Source organism: Taeniopygia guttata, chromosome 1 (genome assembly GCF_048771995.1).
Source record: "Taeniopygia guttata chromosome 1, bTaeGut7.mat, whole genome shotgun sequence".
NCBI lineage: Eukaryota > Metazoa > Chordata > Aves > Passeriformes > Estrildidae > Taeniopygia > Taeniopygia guttata.
Genome location: NC_133024.1, coordinates 106,175,287 through 106,193,859, shown reverse-complemented (window position 1 = coordinate 106,193,859; position 18,573 = coordinate 106,175,287). Strand labels below are relative to the sequence as shown.

Genomic DNA, 18,573 nt, shown 5'->3' with positions numbered 1-18,573 from the left:
AGCCAGGATGTATTCCTACAATGCTCCACACCTTCTCTACTATTCATCCTGTCTTTTTCCTTTTCTCCTTGGTTAGGGTACAACTTTGTGGATTATATGACAGGAAAGCATACTGAGCAGTGGTTTCCATCTGCGGCATTGCATGTTTTCATTAGATATAAAAAAGTTGTAATTTTATAACTTATGGATGTTTTTAAAAGAAGGGATAGTTTTTCTTCCGCAGAAAAATGTTACTAAATTAACACTTTCTGAGCCAGTTTACAATGGCTCTACCAGGAAAAATGCCCAAGTGGAGAAATCCAGTGACTGGTAATTTGTAAAATTTCCATCCATTCTTAACAATGTTAATTTCTTTAGGCATCTTTAATTAATTATTGTCTAAACCTTGGAAGAAAGTGTGGGGTAAAGTTGTGTTACCACAGTGAAATTCACTCTTCCATATCATACTTTTCCATTGGTAAATTAACTATATAAAGTGTTTTACTGATTCTTGTATGATTTTCTTTTGTACAAGCAATACAATAAGCATATTTTTAAAGAAAACCTTTTGGAATGCTTAATGACAGTTACTACAGAACCTTCCATTGCCATTATTCACATGGCTGACTGCCCTTGTAAAGGAACAAATAAAAGTTATCAACGTATGCTGGGAAATTATGGTAAGCATCAGGGTCAGACACAATGCAAAGAGAAAGGTCTTATAAAAGAAGCAATTTTCATTTGAAGAAATTAGAATATCTTGAAAATGTATTGTAAGCATAATAGGCAGGAAAGAAGTAATTTCTAATAAATGCTAAAATAAATTAAAATATGATGTAGCTATTAGTGAGGCAAAATTAAACTAGCAAAATGAATTAAATATATAACAATATTTTCAATATTTCTGTGAATTAAGTAACATATTAAAATTTTGTTGATTATATATTAGGTTGCAATATGTTTGGCCATAGGCCTTCTTTCCTTAGAAAATAAAAAAAAATGTTTGAATTCCTAAGAAGTTTATAACAGCAAATTTAAAATTACAAAAAAATAGATTTACTTTTCTCCTTGGTTACCTTTCAAAACCTTTAAAATTATTCCACACATCCCCAGTGTTCCCTGTCAGTAGGCTAAAAACCAAGACATAATCTTTCTAAATTCAATTTTAGTCTGATGTTTAGCCACCAGAGGCTCTTACTAGGACTGCATGAGTTATCTATTTGACAAATATATCATCCACCAAAAAAAAAAAAAGAACAAAAAAGGAAGAAAAATAAATAAAGAAAAAAGCTTTTGGGCAACCAAAAAATGTTAATGGCGAAGAATTAACACAATGAATTTAAAGAACTAATGAATTTTTTGGCCTACGTATTCAGCAAATTCTCATTAATAACAAATATATTGCTTCATGGATAGTCTGCTACTCTGCTATCCAAAAAAGGGAGATCTATAATGCATATTTTTAATAATGAAAAGCAAAGTCTCAGTGCTGCACAGCACTGTTCACTTTTGACAGCTCTCTTACAGCAAATTTAATTTTATCTGTTCTATCTCAGCATTCCTGCTGAGAATTCAGAATTCAGTGGGCTAATTCTGCCTTTTAAATTGGCAATAGGTATGATTTTATCAAAAGTAAAAAGTGATTTACATATTTCTTCTGTTTTGGTCAACAAATAAAGTTTTGTGAGTCTCTTGAAACAAATACCAGGGGCATCTTGCTTTTGGCTTAATATATATTAGACTAGGAAAATGTAACATCTACTGTTTCTTTCTTTTAGAAAGGTGAATTAATTTAATTAAATATTTTCCTTGGACACAGAAGATCTGGCTGTAAGCAATTCACGTGATGTTCAACCCTGTTTTTTTCTATGCAATTGCTTGACTTTGATGAAGATGTAATACAGGGAAGAATTGAGCTTTTTTTTTTCTTCCAACTACAATATAAATTAGTGTTTGCATAATATATGGCATTTTATTTTGTGGAGGATACATTGTACAAACTGACACAAGGAAGTTTTCTGAGTTGTGATGAAATGTGAAAAACTGTATGTTCTGTCTCCTGGGTTATTCTCCAAGCTGCTAACCAGAAACAGAACAGCAATGTACAGAAATAGCTATGTAGTACATAGCTACACTCTGTTCTGGAGCCTAAAATGAAAATTAATTCTATGTTCCTGTGCACAACTGTTTCCTTATGATTATTAATGCAGCTGTATCACTTGTGGGAATTTCTCCAAAGTGTTCATCTTGTTAACAATTCTTACCCATGTTAATCTGCAGATATCTACCAAACAGCAGTGAGCACCTGGGAACCCCTGGCTTTAAATCTTATTTCTCTTTAATGTCTGCACTCTTTCAGAGACTCCTATAATGTGCTGGAATTTTAGGTTGCTTCAGTCTGTCTTTTGTTCCAAGAGATGGCAAACCCTCTTCTCTAGAGTGTGGACAAATACCTGGTCTGTTGGTGTTGTCAGTACACGTCTGTTAATGCTCAAACTAAGACCTGCTTGTTCCTGGCCAGTGCAAGGGGCAGGATAAGGGAATAGGGGACACTTTCTACCATCTGAAGCAAAGAGGAGGTTGCTCACATGGCAGTGCTGTAGGGCTTGTGGTCTGAACCCCTCTGGGCTCATCCCTTCTCAGGACAGCCCCAGCTGAGCTCCCAAAACTGGAGGTGGTTCTAACCTTCCAACAGCTGGTACTGGAAAAGAGTGTCCCTACTCAAAAAATTAAACTTATCCACAAGAGTGGTCACTTCTAGACACAATAATATTTTATCCTATACTTCCAATCCTGTTTTAAAGTTTTTTTCCTCTATATTAAGCATATGGATTCCTTCCCCAGGAATCAGGTACAACCCACGAGTAAATAAGAGCTGTGAATGCTGCATGTTGCCAGACAATAAATTATACATTTGGCATCACTGAAAGAAAGATATAGGACAGCTAGACCTGAGGTAGCAAATCCCCACACAGGTTTAGCCACACTTTACAGCTGTAACTTTGTGTATTGTCTGCAGAGGCACTATCCAGCAGCTCTGCCAGACAGCACAAAATTAATCCAGACAGAGAAGATCTGCTAGGAAAGACATCATGGCTGGGAGAGAAGAAACCCTTCAGAAACACTGGGAAGAAAGGCTACACATTAATGTAGTACTATACAGACCATTGTAAAGCTGTGGAATCCCTCCAAACTGATTTGCAGACTGAGAGGAATATAGGAAGAAAAATAAAATGACATAATTTATTAGAGCTATTTTAAAAGGAAAAGCTAGCTACACCCTCAGTAGAGGGGAAGGCAACTATTTCTTTTTACACCTGGATTTCATATCAATTATACTTGACCTTAATAATAACATCATATTTATAGTAGTGTTGGTATGTGCTCATTTGGTGTCAAATATCTCATACCAAATTGCCATAATATATTAATTGACCTTTGAGCTTCTAATTTTCATATTCATGGGTATGTAACATAAAATGAAAAACAAATATGACATTACAGGTTACTGGGAAAGATTTACAAAGGAATATTTCAGCATAAAATCTACACATGTGATCAGGGCAGTTGACATTTAGGATTTTGCAATTGGCTTTCATGGCTTAATTTTTGTCTATATTTTGGTTCTGATGTATGCAGCAATTGACACTGATTCTAAAAGGACTGTGGCTACTTATTAAAATCTGAGGAAATTTTCCAGAGTGCAAATAACAATGTCTGCACACTCTCCTTTCTAAGTGTGTATTTCTGTGTTGCTGCTAGGAATCACCATATTTTACTATTAGAATCACTCCCCCAGGAGCACTTTTTTATCTGTCTGTTCTGACCTGTTCATGGGCAAGAGAAAAAGAAGCAGACTTATAAAATGCACATGAAATCAGCAATGAAAGAAAAGAAGCCATTGAATTCTATTGTGTGGATTCCTTATTTCCCAATATGACAGCTTTTTAGTAGTAGTAGGATTCACAATAGCTGCTTCCCAGTAACTTCTGTGGGAGTGCAAGTTTATCATGCTCTCATCTGCTGTGTTGCTGGGATTTTTCCCTAAGAGTTAAGAATGGCACAGATTTTTTTATTAGATAAAAGTTTATTAGATAAATAAAAAGCTTGCATGACTTGGTCTAAAATAACTGCTTTTATTTATACTGCATTTTATTTACATTTTGCTCTATTCTGTCTTTCCAATGGAATAATTTCTTACTAAAAGGAGGGGGAAAAATAAATTGAATTTCATTATTGTACCAAAGAAGCATTTCATGAATATATTCAATCTGTGCTAATGGATTTTAACACATTTTTACTATCCTACAATGAACTGCTCATAAAGTTTTTAATTACCAAAGCAGTATCCAAAAGTATACTGCAGAGAGGTGCAGTGTTGTAAAATAGATTATTCCTTTATATACTTAATCTTCACTCACTAATGTGTCTACAGGTGTCTGTGTTTAAATAATATAATAGCTAATTCTATAGATATATATAATTCAGCTAAATTGCTGTTCCCAAAACAAGCTAGTCTAATTATTCTTCAGTTAAAGAAATTAAAGGATAGCATGTAGCTCATATATCCCTGATATTCATCACCCAGTGCTGTGGGATACAAAGTACAGCCAGAGCTGTGCACAGCATAACTGCTTAAAACCAAATAATATCCAGACATTAAAAGGATAAATTCCTTCCTCTTTCCCTTGGTGGTGCACTTTGTTCCATACTGGGCTGGAATTGTACTGTGTCACACAGGACATTCACTGAGGTTTAGAAGTCATGCTGCATTTGCTGAAAAATATTATTTTTTTATATCATGCAGACTCCAAGCTGTGCTACTTCCAAATTGATCAGTTTGCCTTCCCCTTTATGCTGTAATATCCAAGTTAAAGTAGTCTTCAAATGATGAGAGGAACACAGGTCTTGTATCTCTGGGTCATCTAAATGAAATTCAGGCTCTTTGACAGGTGTTGGTCATCTGAGAGCTGAACATGAGCTGGCAGGACCCAGGTGGCCAAGGCCAGGGGCATCCTGGCCTTAGCAGCAGCAGTGGCCAGCAGGACCAGGGCAGTGACCATCACCCTGGTGCTGGTGAGGCCACACCTCAAATCATGTTTTTGATTTCGAGCCTCTCACTGCAAGAAAGGCATTGAGGGGCGAGTCCAGAGAAGGGCAGCAGAGCTGGGAAAGGTCTGGAGCACTGATGGGGAGCAGCTGAGGGAGCTGGGGAGGGGGAAAAGAGGCTCAGAGGGGACCTTAATGCTCTCTACTTTGGATGGGCATCTCTGTGGAAATATGTATCATATATACTGAATATTGTAAGACCCCACCAAACCTCCCCCAGATGAATGAACAAGTCTGTTTACTTGGATTTTTTTTTTTTCAGGGAGTGAACCCTCAAGAAAAAAGAAAATCCCGGTTTATAAGGGCTACTAGGCAAGAGAAAGGCTGATTTGAGATGTAGTAGAAAATGTGTTGTGAAATGCCTTTCAATGTTAATTCCTAACCTGTTTTTTTTTTAACTCTTTAAGATATTTTATTAATGCTATCCTCTTTAGCAGTACAAAATTTTGAATTGTTTTATTATTTTACACATTAAAACAAAACAAAACAAAACAAAACAAAAAAAACCCACAAACAAAAAACCCCAAACCAAACCTACCAACCAAATGAACAAACAACTTGTAAAGAGGCTGTGGCAAGGAGGGGGTCAGCTTCTTCTCCCAGGTAACAAGGATAAGAAAACAGGACATAGCCTCAAGCTGTGCCAGGGGAGGGTTAGATTGGATGATTGGAGAAATTTATTCACTGAAAGGATTCTCAACCTTTGGAAAAGTCTGCCCAGGGAAATGGTGGAATGACCATTCCTGGAGGTATTTAAGAGACCTGTAGATGTGGCACACAGGGACATGCTTAATGTTTGAACTCAGGGATGTTTTCCAACCTGAATGATTCTGTTCTATGAAGCTGGCTCCTGCCCTGGCCCAGGCAGCCCTCCCACTTGTCCTGCTGGTACCTTGCAAGCATCATTCAGGCTCAGGCTCTGATCAGACAGGTGAGTTCTGTGTGCACCTTCCCCAGTCATCATTCAGGGAGGCCACATGTTCCTTTTGCCCCTTAAATGGGACCATATTTCTGTCACGAGAATACACTTGAATGGTTCCCTGCCCTTGGCCAGGTTGCTTGTTATTTTGAGGTCTGCTCAGAAGTGGAATTGTACTTTCCAGGCAAGCTGAACAGAGGGTGCTCACAGTTTGCCTGAGGCATAGAATGCATGTGAGATTTAAGAACTTTTCTCCTCTGTATTACAGACTATTATAGTTCATCCACTTTTTTTTTGTCCATGAAACCTAAATACTCATGTTTGATAAAGCATTTCTTACAGAAAAAAAATTGTATATGTCAAAACACATTAAGATACCTACAATTATTCCTTTCAGTACAACCTTCACAAGAGGATTATATTGGATGATGGTTTCAAAGATAACCCATATAGAAACAAGCTAAGGTAATTTTAGCTCTTTAATTAGCTTATGTGTCCTCCACACCTTTGATATTTTCTTGTTTGGTCTGGAATAGTATTTAATAATCTGAGAATGAAAAGCAGAGATGCAGCTTTTGGGGAAATGCAGATGGAATATCATATGTGTTTGGATTTAACTATACAGAGCTCCCCTCTTCCATGTAAATCCCAGGAAATCTCTTCCACAGCCAGGAACAGAGCAGATGCTGAAGAATGAAGGAGGCTCCTTGAAAAAAACAACAGCATCTTGAAAAAAAACACAGATGAGCTTCTTGCTCCCTTGGTGGGGGGAACAGAATTGTTTTCATACTGTATAAGCCCCAATTTCTAACTGATTCTCTGAAGCAGATGCCTCTCTGTGAAGAAACTGAGATACAGCACCAAAGTTTTTTTCCCTCAGCGTCTGCAATAAGTCAGATGTAGTTTGGCCCTCTCAACTTGAAGTAGAAATGCAGCAACTTGAAGGCTCTCCCCTAGCAGTACACAGAACTGTGTACTATTGCAGTTCTCTCTATGAGGGAAAGCACCTTCCATTTCAACAAAATACAGAAACTCTTCTTGGAATGATGAAAAAAGTCTGCAACACCCAAAAGCTTTAATATTGACAATGATGATATCTTTGAGACTTGCATTATGGGTTTTGTCTATAAATTTTTGTTGTTATCTGACTCCTTTCAATTGTAGTTGCTGCTCCCACCTTTAGCAGCTCATGGTTACTTTTTACAAGTCAATTCCAGGACCAGACTCCTCATGCTCTGACCAGAGAGTGACAGTCACTGCCAGCTGCACTCAATGCCCAGAAAAGGGCTGGGGTTTATCTTCATTCAGCTGGTGAAGAGGTTTAATCTGCTGGGATGTCTGGGATGTTTTCTTTGTGCCTGTAAGACGTAACTGATACTACTAAGCACACCCAGTGCTGGGTTCAGTGCTGTGGCAGTGTCAGGGAGATGCCAGATAACTCATGGGGACAGCACACAGGGGTGCAGCTGGAGTCAGATGCCGTGGATGTGTCTGAGATCAGATGGCAGGTCTGAGTCACAGTGCTGGGCACTGAGGAGCTGCTGAGCTCTGCCTGCCCCTGTGCAGCTGCACACAGGGACAGGGGAGCTGCACTGCTGTGCTGCAGGGACAGGGAGCAGTGCTGCAGGGTTTAGCGAGCAGCAGCCAGGTTCTCAGTGTGAAATCAGTACCTTCTCGGATGAGAATCCCAAAGCAAGCTGCCAGAAAGTGAAGCAGAAAATACTGACCCAACCTTCCTATTAAAAAAAAAAAATGCAGCATTTTTTTTTTTTGCATGTTTTTGCACGCAGCACCTGACCATTGACAGGATGGCAGCAGTAATGAAGCTGCTCGTCTTTAGGAGGTTAAATGGGAAACTTGACAGCCAGCTGAAACAGGAAAAGGTCAAAACTGAGCTAAAGATAATCACCAAAATTGGAATTTGAATAGAACTCTGATGTTAATGCTCTTACACTTTTAATAAGTGCCATAGGATTTCTAATTACCACAGTGTCCAGGAGCTCCACTTGTTCTTTTACAATAGTAATGACTACAGCAGGGTAGTCCCTACTAGCACTTTGCCAAAGCAGAAGCTTAGAAGTTAATTACTGGGGTAAAGTGCCTCTACTCTTAAGTTCTCTATTTTGATGTACTCTTCAAATATGGCAAAGTTAAATTTTGTTAGTTTAGCACAGTTTAGAAGGAAAATTCATCTAGTACATATTCACTTTATAAAAAATATTCCCAACTTTTATTTGTTTCAACTTCTGTTCAGTGACATTACATTAAGAAACTACCTGATTTCCATTAGTTTGATGTAATCTTGTACTACAGTGAACCATGTGAGGGTTTAAGTTACTTTGACCTGAGCAGAAAAATAAAAGAAGACACGTTTTCTTAACGCTTTGCAGTTGCTGTTGTTGCTTGGGTTAATTAAGTTTGTCATTGCTGAGGTGTGACTTAGCAAAGACTTGTGATGCTCTGGGTTTCCATGGGAGCTATGTTTTATTTTGGCACAATGAGCAGCACTAGTACAATGCAAGGAACAATAATCCATGGTTTTAAAGATGGCTTGGTCCCAAAAGGCGTGATTTGGGGGAAACATTACCATGAAGAGAGGGATTGTTTCTCTTGTTAATTACAGAGTAGTCTGCATCAAAAGTTGTCTAAATGTAGTTTTTGTTTACCTTTACAGTCTTGCTAGCTGTTCCCAATATTCTGCATTTTCATGCTGCTAATGTTTTTATGTAAGCTTTGCTATTTTGGGAGCATGAAAGCAGTGCAGTTCTGGCTCTGTAATTAAAGGGTTTCAGTGATCTCTTTTCTCTCAGCTGCTGCACATGAGACTGAGAGGAAGGACACAAGTCACAGATAATACAGAGCAATACTTCAGTTTATCAAAACCAACAATCTTCAGGGTTATTTGGGTGATAAAGCTGAAGTCTGTCTACAAAGCATGGTGATCTGAAGGTGAATCTGTGGAGTTTTCCATAAACTGTGGTAAGAGTTGCAAATATAATTTGGCAGCTCATTTTTCTTGCTTTTCCAAGTGAAGAGAGTGCCCATTACAGGAGGATGTGGAAAGCAATGAAAAATATGGTGCTGATACTGGTGACATAATATGATGTGTAATGTCTGTGAGTCAGCACTTCTGCTGAAATTGATTGATTTGCCAATACTGACCTGCTTTGCCATGTAGCCCAGGTGAATCAGAATTCCACTGTAATTTGGAGAATTATTATTTTTAGGGGATATGAAGGAGACTCATGAAACATGGCTGATTAGGAGAAAGGCAGCCATATCATTACTGTGTATTCCAAACTGGTTTTATACTGCTGAAACTGGAAAATCAAACTGAAGTGTATTGGAGGCCCACTGAGGACAAAAGACGTTCCCAAGCTATGCATAGGTAAACTGTGGAACAACTTTTCCAGGATATTTTGCATGTCAGAAAGATTTGCATACTAAAGGCACCTTTGAAAAAAATTCTCAGAAGTGAGGGGCTCATCAGCACAAAGAACCACAGCTGGCTTGTCTCTGAGCTGGAAGTGTTCAGCACAAAAGTGTGGTACAGGTTTACTCTGCTCTGTGCCCCCCTAGACCAGCTGCTCTGTTGGGGCACAGAAGAGGACTAGATGGACCAGCCACCCTTGTGTTTAGGCACTGTCTGCAGAAAGAATGGAATAGGTAAAGTGATCCTCATTCAGAATGAGATGTGAAACATTAGGTCTCTGCAACCCATTAGCTTTGTGCTCAGGACTGGATTTCAGTGTTCTTACACTGATAGCAAGGGTTGACTGACAGGGTTGAATGAGAAATCAGGCCCTATTACCTGTGTCTTTTGAACATTTATCATTTCAATCAGAAAACCTCTACAAAGTATTCATAAATTATAAAACACTGCAAAAAATAAGATAGCAGATATGTAAATCTGACATTGCATGATAAGAAGAAATAAAAAAGAAGAGTAGGTGATTTCTGACAAAAAAGTCTCATCACCTTATTCCATTTTAGGAGGACAAATGGTGAAAATTTTGAAGGGAAAGGAAAAAGCTGAGTTGGTGCCAAACACCTGCCAGTATTTAATGTAGAAATAGAAAGACTATAATTGAAATAAAAATTAAGTTAACACTTTCCAATTAATAGCTTATTAGTTTACAGGAGATTAAACTGAGTCATAGGTAGAAGAAGAAAGGGACTAGGACATGTGAATGTGCATGCATCCCACAAACCAGGGAGGGAATGAGGCAAAAAGTTCAGCATAAGGTAATGTGGCTTGAAAACTTGTCTGCTACCCAGTAAAATACAGACTTAGCAAAAGATTATTATAATGAGGATTTCAAATTCATGTGCCTTTAATTATTTTTTTAGTTTATATTTAAATAGAAATAGTACTTTCTGGAGAAGAAAAACACATAAGAATATCTGTCCATGGTATGCTAAGTGCAGACTGAAAACCCAGGTTCAGCTCCTTTGGTCATCATTATTATGGACTGTAATTTCACTTTGTGTCTAAGTGCTTTTCTGGTTTCATGTATAAAAGTAAGATATAGCTGTGTTTTACTACTTCAGGCTGTCTTTTTAGGTCTATAGTTTAACAGTATCTGCAATATTTTTTAATATAGCACTTTTCCATCTCCTAAATGATTAATAAAAAGATATTGTACTTTTAAATTGGACCACAAATGTCTTGTAGCTGTTGATATCTGCGAAATCAGCGAGTGACCGAGCATTTTCAGTAAGCAAACCTTGTATCAGCAAACTTGACTTAGTGAAGAGTAATTTGAGATGATCGAGTAAAGATCACATCTCATAACTCCATAATAACATATTTACACATTACTGTAATGACTCAAGAGAGGGCATTAAGAATCATTGAGGAAATGACGTGTTTTTAAAGTTTGTAATTTTAATTATCTTGTTCTGTAATGGACTGCAGCATCTGCAAACCAGCCATCATGTACTTTCCATCACTAGAAAGCACACAGAACATTTTGGTAACTGCATATGCAGGTTTATTTATTTTAGTGTTGAAAAGTGGAAAAAAAAAGCATAAATGGAGCTATAATGTTTAGAGTAACACTATTTTCTTAACTAACATCTTTGTCAATGAGCATAGTAAATTTGAACAGTATGTGTTTTCACCATCTGTACTCCAATAATGAGAGCAGCCACCAAGGGAGAATAGGGTATTAAAGTATATCAGGAAACATCACTCTGCTGCTCATAGCCTGAGCTGAATTTTCATCTTTTAGGTGCCTTGGTCTTAATTTATGCTCCATTCTTAATTAAATTGTCTTGCTGACATGACTCAGAAACCTGGCTTTCTGAGCCTCAGCCTTTATTTCTTCACCCTTGATTGATAATGAATGTGCTTTGCCATCATATATGGTTTGGGTCTTGTGAAAGACAAACTGAGTTACTATGGACTGCCACAGCCTGATTGCACACATGAGGTGCACTGACTGTGATGAGACTTTCAGTTAGTGTTATCAACTATTATGTCATGCTTGAGTTTTATTCCTAAGGAAGTTTTTCATTAACTCCCCTTTTAACCAATCAACATCTATCTAAAATTAAAGGTAGCTGACTAGTGAAAAAAGATCATCTATAGTCATTCATCAGTGGGGAAAAATGGCAGCAAACAGCATGAAATTAAACTTCTGAAATGAAAAATAATATTTAATTTAATTTTGTACACAAGTAATTACTTTTCTGTTCTTGCCACTCTTGGAGTAGGTTTCATTTTTTTCTGATTTCAAAGAACAAGAAAACAGCAGGCTGCTGAGGTGCCATTCCAGTATTTTGGAAAAGGTTAAGAAGGATCAACAGAGGTGCACAAAGACCTAAATGTTATCAGCAGGAGAAGAAGAAGTGGTGAATGAGAGAAAATTATGAAAACATAGATTTAATTTCAAGTACAGCATGTATAGTGCAAGACAGGCAAGCTACTTTACAAAAAAAATTTTTTTCAGCACATAGCAGCTCAGGAATTACAGGTTTGAGAAATGTTGTAGGGCTTCTAATGAGTGGATGCAAGGCTCTGGACAATCGACATGCCTAGACATTAACTTTTGTTGCACTCTCTTATTATTATAATCAGCAAAATGTGCTGACACTTTTGACATTGTCACATCCAAAATATGCTGCAACATGAAAGTGGTTTGTAATTTTCTCCAGCTGGCATGGCTCAGTCTAAAAAGATATGCTGTTAGAACTGAGCTTTAATATTTTGATGATTCCAAAATACAAAAAAAATTCCAAACCAACCACTCAAAAAACTAATAAATAAAAAAAACTGCCCAATTAAATCACAACTGGCAAGAACTGAAAAAATTGTGTTGTTGAAAAATAAAAACTTGAATTATTTTTCAATATAAATAATATTTTATAAACAGTTTTATTAAAACAACTTGATACTGTAGTTGGTTTGCTCATATTTGCTATATCACCAAACATAAATGATGAGGACTGTGATGCCAATTTGTGTATATGTGTTTAAAAGGACTCACTTGAATGAATGAGAGAAATTGTGTGTCTATGTCTGTGTATGTACATGAAATATTTTTAACATCTGGTGAAAAGGAACAAACCAGAACTCCATTGTGGAATTTTCATGTCATTCACATGGGTCATCTGCAATCATGAAGCCCATACCCCCCAAGCTATCAGAAAATGGCTTTCAGAACTTTTCATTCCCTGTCTGGAGCATAACTGGAGAAATGACAGTGCTTTTGCTTTTCTCACTTAGTGCTATGGGAGAGGTGAGATTTCAGGGTTTGAGGGTTGGCTTTGGGCAAGGATGGGTGCATGTCCTAGTCACTGCTGGTTTCTGCCCTGCATTTACCCAGGCCAAGCCTGTTATCTTTGACCATCCATATCTAAACTCTTCTCTGGGATCTCAGAAAATTATGTGGAATACCTCTACCTCTCTCACTAAAGGCTACTTTACAACAAGGTATTTGAGCCTTTAGGCAAGTTCCTGGATCCTCAGCTGGAAATGCAGGTCCTGCTGTTCTAGCATTCATCTACACAGTTTTTTTTCATACAGAATAAAAAGCAGGTATTGCAGAAGGACAGCCAGTTCCAAACACAGAATTACTCCATGACACACATGCAAAAGGCAATACATGGAAATCCCAGAGGTGGGTGATGTTTGTACCAGTTCCACCAGGGCTGCATTTGTGCTATCTTCAAGGGTGCTATGAATGCTCAAAACCCTGTGGCTGGGAAACCTCTGGCTTAGATTAACTGACGGCTGAAGGCAGATCTACTTATGTTTGCTGGAGATGTGCTAGAACAGAAGTTGTTTTCTTCTTAATGGAAAACTGCCTAGGATATTTTGTGATGTTGTCCTCGGTTCTGATGTTTCTTTATTTCATCCATTTTACAGCAAGGAAGAATAAAGTCAGTGGGGATGAGATTGCTTCTCACTTTTACTATGACTCAAAAGATTGGGAAATGACAATGTTTCTTCCAACAAAATTGCTGGTAATGGCATAGGTGTACAAATGAGTAAGAAGGGGAAAAACGACAAAAATCCTGCCCCAACTCCAAAAAAATTGCTTAAAAAATGGGATGTTGTGCCTAGAGAGAATAAGGGAGATATAAAGCAAAGAAGAGAGGATCTGCTCACTGCCCTAGCTTGCTTTGTGAACTTGGCAAGATTACATTTGTTGCTTTTGCTATCTGTTTAAATGAGAAGCTATTTAAGCTGTTCTGTTTTGCTGTTTGCATAAAGCCTGCTGCAATACAAGAATGATCTTAGAAGTGGCCCTCTAGAAATAACAAGGTAGAATAATCATCAACAGAGTAGTACATTCTGCTTCATATCATCAAGCTTCTTCACAGCTTTCAGTCATTGCTTCCTTTGCCCTCTGCAGACATTATTAGTTTTTTATTTTGCAGCCTACTAAATGCTAAGACAGCTTTTACTGTCACAGACCACCACCTAAATGTTGGTGATGCACAGTAACCATGTTTTTCTTTACAATTCTCATATTTCTTTTCCAAATATGTTACTGAAATTGCTCAGGCATGCCTTGATACTGTATTAAATTTGAAGCAACTTTTATTTCAGGAGACACATTTAAAATCAGATAAAAGTACTGCATGTTTTATTATAATTTGCAGTCATGCAAGCTTTGAAAGTTGTCTTTTTTAAAAAAAATACCTAAATTTTGCTGCTGATATCACCCTTTTTTTTTTTATTTTAAAGAAAGATCTTTTAATATTTCTCTCTGTTCCAATAGCACTATAACTTAATATTGTAGACTATAATGTAATCGTATAGGCTGCTTTCCATTTGAATATTCAAGTGTTTAAAAGGAACAAGAATTTCAAACTACTATCAGAATAATGAAATTGAGATTGAGAAACAAATTTTTTCTGCTACTAAGTTAAGAAATAAAAATGGCTTCTACATAGCTTCTGTATGATCTTGTAGCTGCTGCTAATTTCCCTCTTAGCTATAAAGTCCATCATTGCTGAAGAGAAGAATAAAACTGTAACAGACAGTGTTTGGCCAGAGCAAATGAAAATACAAGTGGGATTGTAGTTATGCATGTATAATGAGTGGACAGGAAATTGTCAAAGTATGATGGCAGAAATTGCTTCACTGAATTTTCAGAACATGTGAGGTATATGAATAAACACATACCCTCTGCATGGAGCATGTTTTGAAGTAAGTCTGCCTTGTCTCTAAAATTTGAGATATTGTCTCCAATTCAATATGTTCTCCTTGAGTACAGATTGTGCCCCTGGCATCAATATGGGAAGAGCTCTGCTCTGTGCCTTAGGAATTCAGGTAATGAACAGCACTAACAAGTGACAAATCTGCTGACTTTGCAGCTCAAGACACACTCAGAACCCAGTCAGCACCTTAAAACTACAGCAGCTGCTGCTCGGCTGCTGACAAGGTTCCAGCACGATGCTTCTGCCATGGTTCTAGCACTGGCCTTTTCTAGGTGAAACAGGACTTCCAAATAGAGATCAGTCATTCTGAATTGAGAATGACAACAATCCTGTTTAAACACACAGTTTCTCTAGACGTTGAGCTGGAAGCAAGCGTGGGCCTTTTGGACATGGCTATGACATAATTAATAAAATAACTTTTTTTTTCATAAAAACAAGGTGACAAATCTTGTTTAAAGCCTTATCAGGGTAGGATTTTATGCACAACTCTTTCTATTGTTCTTCAAGGGTAACTTTTTTTAAAGGGTTTTAAGGTCTGCTTCTGTTTTTTTAATTACTTCTTTAACGAGTGCTATAAAGAATACAAACAATTTGGCAAGATCAAAGAATCCCAGATGTTGCTATTGTAAAAAGCACAGCAACTGATCAAAGAGTACCCCAATGAATTCAAGTACAGAGTGGAGGCAAAATAAGAACAAGAAAGAAACACTCTTTTATTTTATGTTAGCTTTAGTGTACTTGAGAAATGGCAGAATGTGATTCAAGAACATAACAAAAGCTGCTGCATTCTGTCCATAAAAGCTCAGAACTCAGCAGTATTTGGTTGTTTGACCCCAACAGCAGAGGCTGGATTCTGTAATGAAGCAATTGCTAACATTTTCCATTTGACAAAAAATTCTGTAATATAAGCGACGTCACCTAACATGAAGAGGTTTTAATTAGTGAATATGACTATTCCTGAACTTAATTATCATCTAAAAATATTATGTACACAGGAAAAAAATATATAGGGGTGTAAAGCTTAATTGAAAATCACAAAAATAGAACTTAATTTAAATTTTAAAGTAAGGCTGTTATTTTCTTATCTTAAAAATTAACATTTTGATTCCATCAAAAATTGAAGTTGGATATGTCATCACAATCAAAGATGTGACTAAAGGTTTGCTTAGAATTTTCCATTAGTAATATCTTAGTAATATTTTCCATTAGTAATATCTTCTCATAAAAGACAATCCCATGTCTTAAAATTAAATGTGTTGAAAAATACAGTCTTGCTGTCCAAAAAACATGTTCCTAAGACTTTGCATCTCATGTGTTTCAATATAAGTCATTTGGATGGGCTTCTCTGTGGAAATATGTATCATGTATGCTGAACATTGTAACACCCCACCAAACCTCCCCCAGATGAATGGCCAAGTCTGTTTTCTTAGATTTTTTTTTTTTTTCAGGGAGTGCACCCACAAGAAAAGAGAAAATCCAGGTTTATAAGGGCTACTAGGCAAGAGAAAGGCTGATTTGAGATGTAGTAGAAAATGTGTTGTGAAATGCCTTTCAATATTAATTCCTAACCTTTTTTTAACTCCTTAAGATATTTTTATAATGCTGTCCTCTTTAGCAGTACAATTTTTTGAATTGTTTTATCATTTTACACATTAAAAAAAAAAACCCAAAAAACCAAAAAACCCCAAACCAAAACTACCAACCAATCGAACAAACAACTAAACCCCAAACCCCAAGTGATGCAAAGGCAATGGCTCACAACCTCCCACCACAAACTAATGCCAGTCACCTGGGAAAAATACATTTTGGAAAACTACACTTTCCTCCACCCATCTCTGATGTGATACCACATGGTTTGGGACATCCCTTTGTTCTGCTGGGTTCAGCTTTCCCAGCTGTGCCCCCTCCCAGCTTCTTGTGTGCCCCAAGTTTACTCTCATGCAGGGCAGTGTGAGAAATAGAAAATACCTTCACACTTATTCCACAGTTGTTGACCATGAGATAAAACATCCCAGTGTTATCAGCACTGCTTTGGTCACAAATTTAAAATACAGCATCCTGCAGGGTGCTATGAAGAAAATTAGCTCCATGCCAACCAGACTAAATAGAGAAATACTACTGAAGATTCTCTATCAATCAGCCTCTGCCTAAAGGTGGATCTTTTTTTTTCTACAGAATTCAGGAGAATATTTCTAAATATATGCCTTCAAAGGCATATATATATAAAGTCTTTCAAAGAAACCTAAATAAAGTAGATGCTTTCCCCCCACCCTCCAAAATGGTACCTTGTAGATAAATTTTTTTTGCCTTGAAGACAAGAGATTAAATTTGGGTTACCATGGACAGCATCATGACATGCCAGAGAGATGATGAATTCTGAGGAACTGCTGACAAATGATATCATTAAATTACAATTGCAGCTACCAAAGGACAGCAAATGAGTGTATGATCATATTTTCCATGTCAACAAATAATTAGAGGTGATTTGGACATGCCAAAAGAATATTCAAGGACATCAAACACAGAAAAGATAATTAATGGCCATTATGAGAATAATGTTATTGGGAGCAAGATGGCAAATTTGTGACAAGCAGACTTGCAAAGCATCCAGAACAGTAGGTTCAGAAAAGCAAACTGGCAAGGTGTGCAAGACATTAAGTAATGGAAAAGGTGATGAAGAGCCAGAAGAAGCAGTTAATTGCATAATACTTCAACTTTTTTAAACAATAGAAGAGTGTTATATTAAGAGGCAGAGGAAGAGCAGACTAATTATTAGGGAAAATTTCAAAGCAGAGTAAAAACAGGGTCATAGGTTGAACCAGAGAGGGGAAAAGACAGAGGTAGGCAGGATCACAGGTCCAACTGAAGGTGAGAGGACTATTTCTTTGGGAATGTCTCAAAATAAATGTACATCTGAAAATAAAGTGTGATAGAAAACATGAAAAATGATCTTCCAGCTTTTAATCTGGATTTTCTTTTTATGTGTGGCTGTCCTAAGTTTTGTCAGGGATACAAGCAAGCTCAATGATGGATGACAATTGATGTTTCTCAGCATGGTTTTCACACTGTTCTTGATTGTACCTGCAAATGTAATACACAGTTTTCTCTATTTTTTTAAGCACACAGATAAGCATCATGTAGTTTCAAGAGTAATAAACTGTCTCATTTATCTATGTATTTCAGTATTTAAAGAATGATCAAAAGAAACCGAGATCACATCCTTCTACTTTTACTTTTATGAAAGATGTCTCATACCCATCATTCCAGGCAGGAAAATGTACAAAAGTCCTTGGACAAAGCATAAATCCCTTCTGAAAACTTTTCATCCAGTCAGTAGTTTATACTTATACTCTTCATTACGGCCCAGCATCTGACCCCATTCCCCTCTCTGAGTAAGTACTTCTATAAGTAATTCCATTCTTTTGGCTGGAATCCCATTTAACTCTGCTCCTGACTCACTTGTGAGCCTAACTGCTCACAGCTGATAGCAGAGGATTTAGCATTTCAGCTCATATGTCAAATAGAGTTTGACTGCTTAACTTTTTTCTTCTTACACATTGTGAAATAACTCCCAGAAGAAAAAGTTTCACATGGTAAAGACTTTGGGCAGGAAAAGAAGTCAAGAACTCACGGTCAATTAAATAAATCAAGCACTTTCAAAAGCAGTTTTTGTTTTAAAGATAAATTTGGCAACTATGAAATTGACCTTCAATAATTCAGTAAAATTGTGTTCAAGCAGCTTAGCTAGGAAAATAGCAACAGACTGGCAAGCTAATTCTAACCTGTAAGGAAAATCAGAGGAAAAGGAACTGTGAAAGTCTTGGGTGAAATGCAATAGAAGACCAGTTTGGAAGGTACATCAGGGATCATCTGCTCCAACCTTTCCTGGCAAA

At 37.1% G+C, this 18,573-nt stretch overlaps 1 long non-coding RNA gene across 1 annotated transcript in view; it reads left to right on the top strand.

Annotated features, from left to right (window-relative positions):
- The first annotated feature begins 8,644 nt into the window (after window positions 1-8,644).
- LOC140680285 (uncharacterized) overlaps window positions 8,645-18,573 on the top strand; it is a 40,184-nt gene continuing 30,255 nt past the window's right edge. The window contains exon 1 of the long non-coding RNA XR_012051436.1: window positions 8,645-8,986. This is a non-coding gene — a long non-coding RNA (uncharacterized lncRNA). The remainder of the gene's footprint in view (window positions 8,987-18,573) is intronic.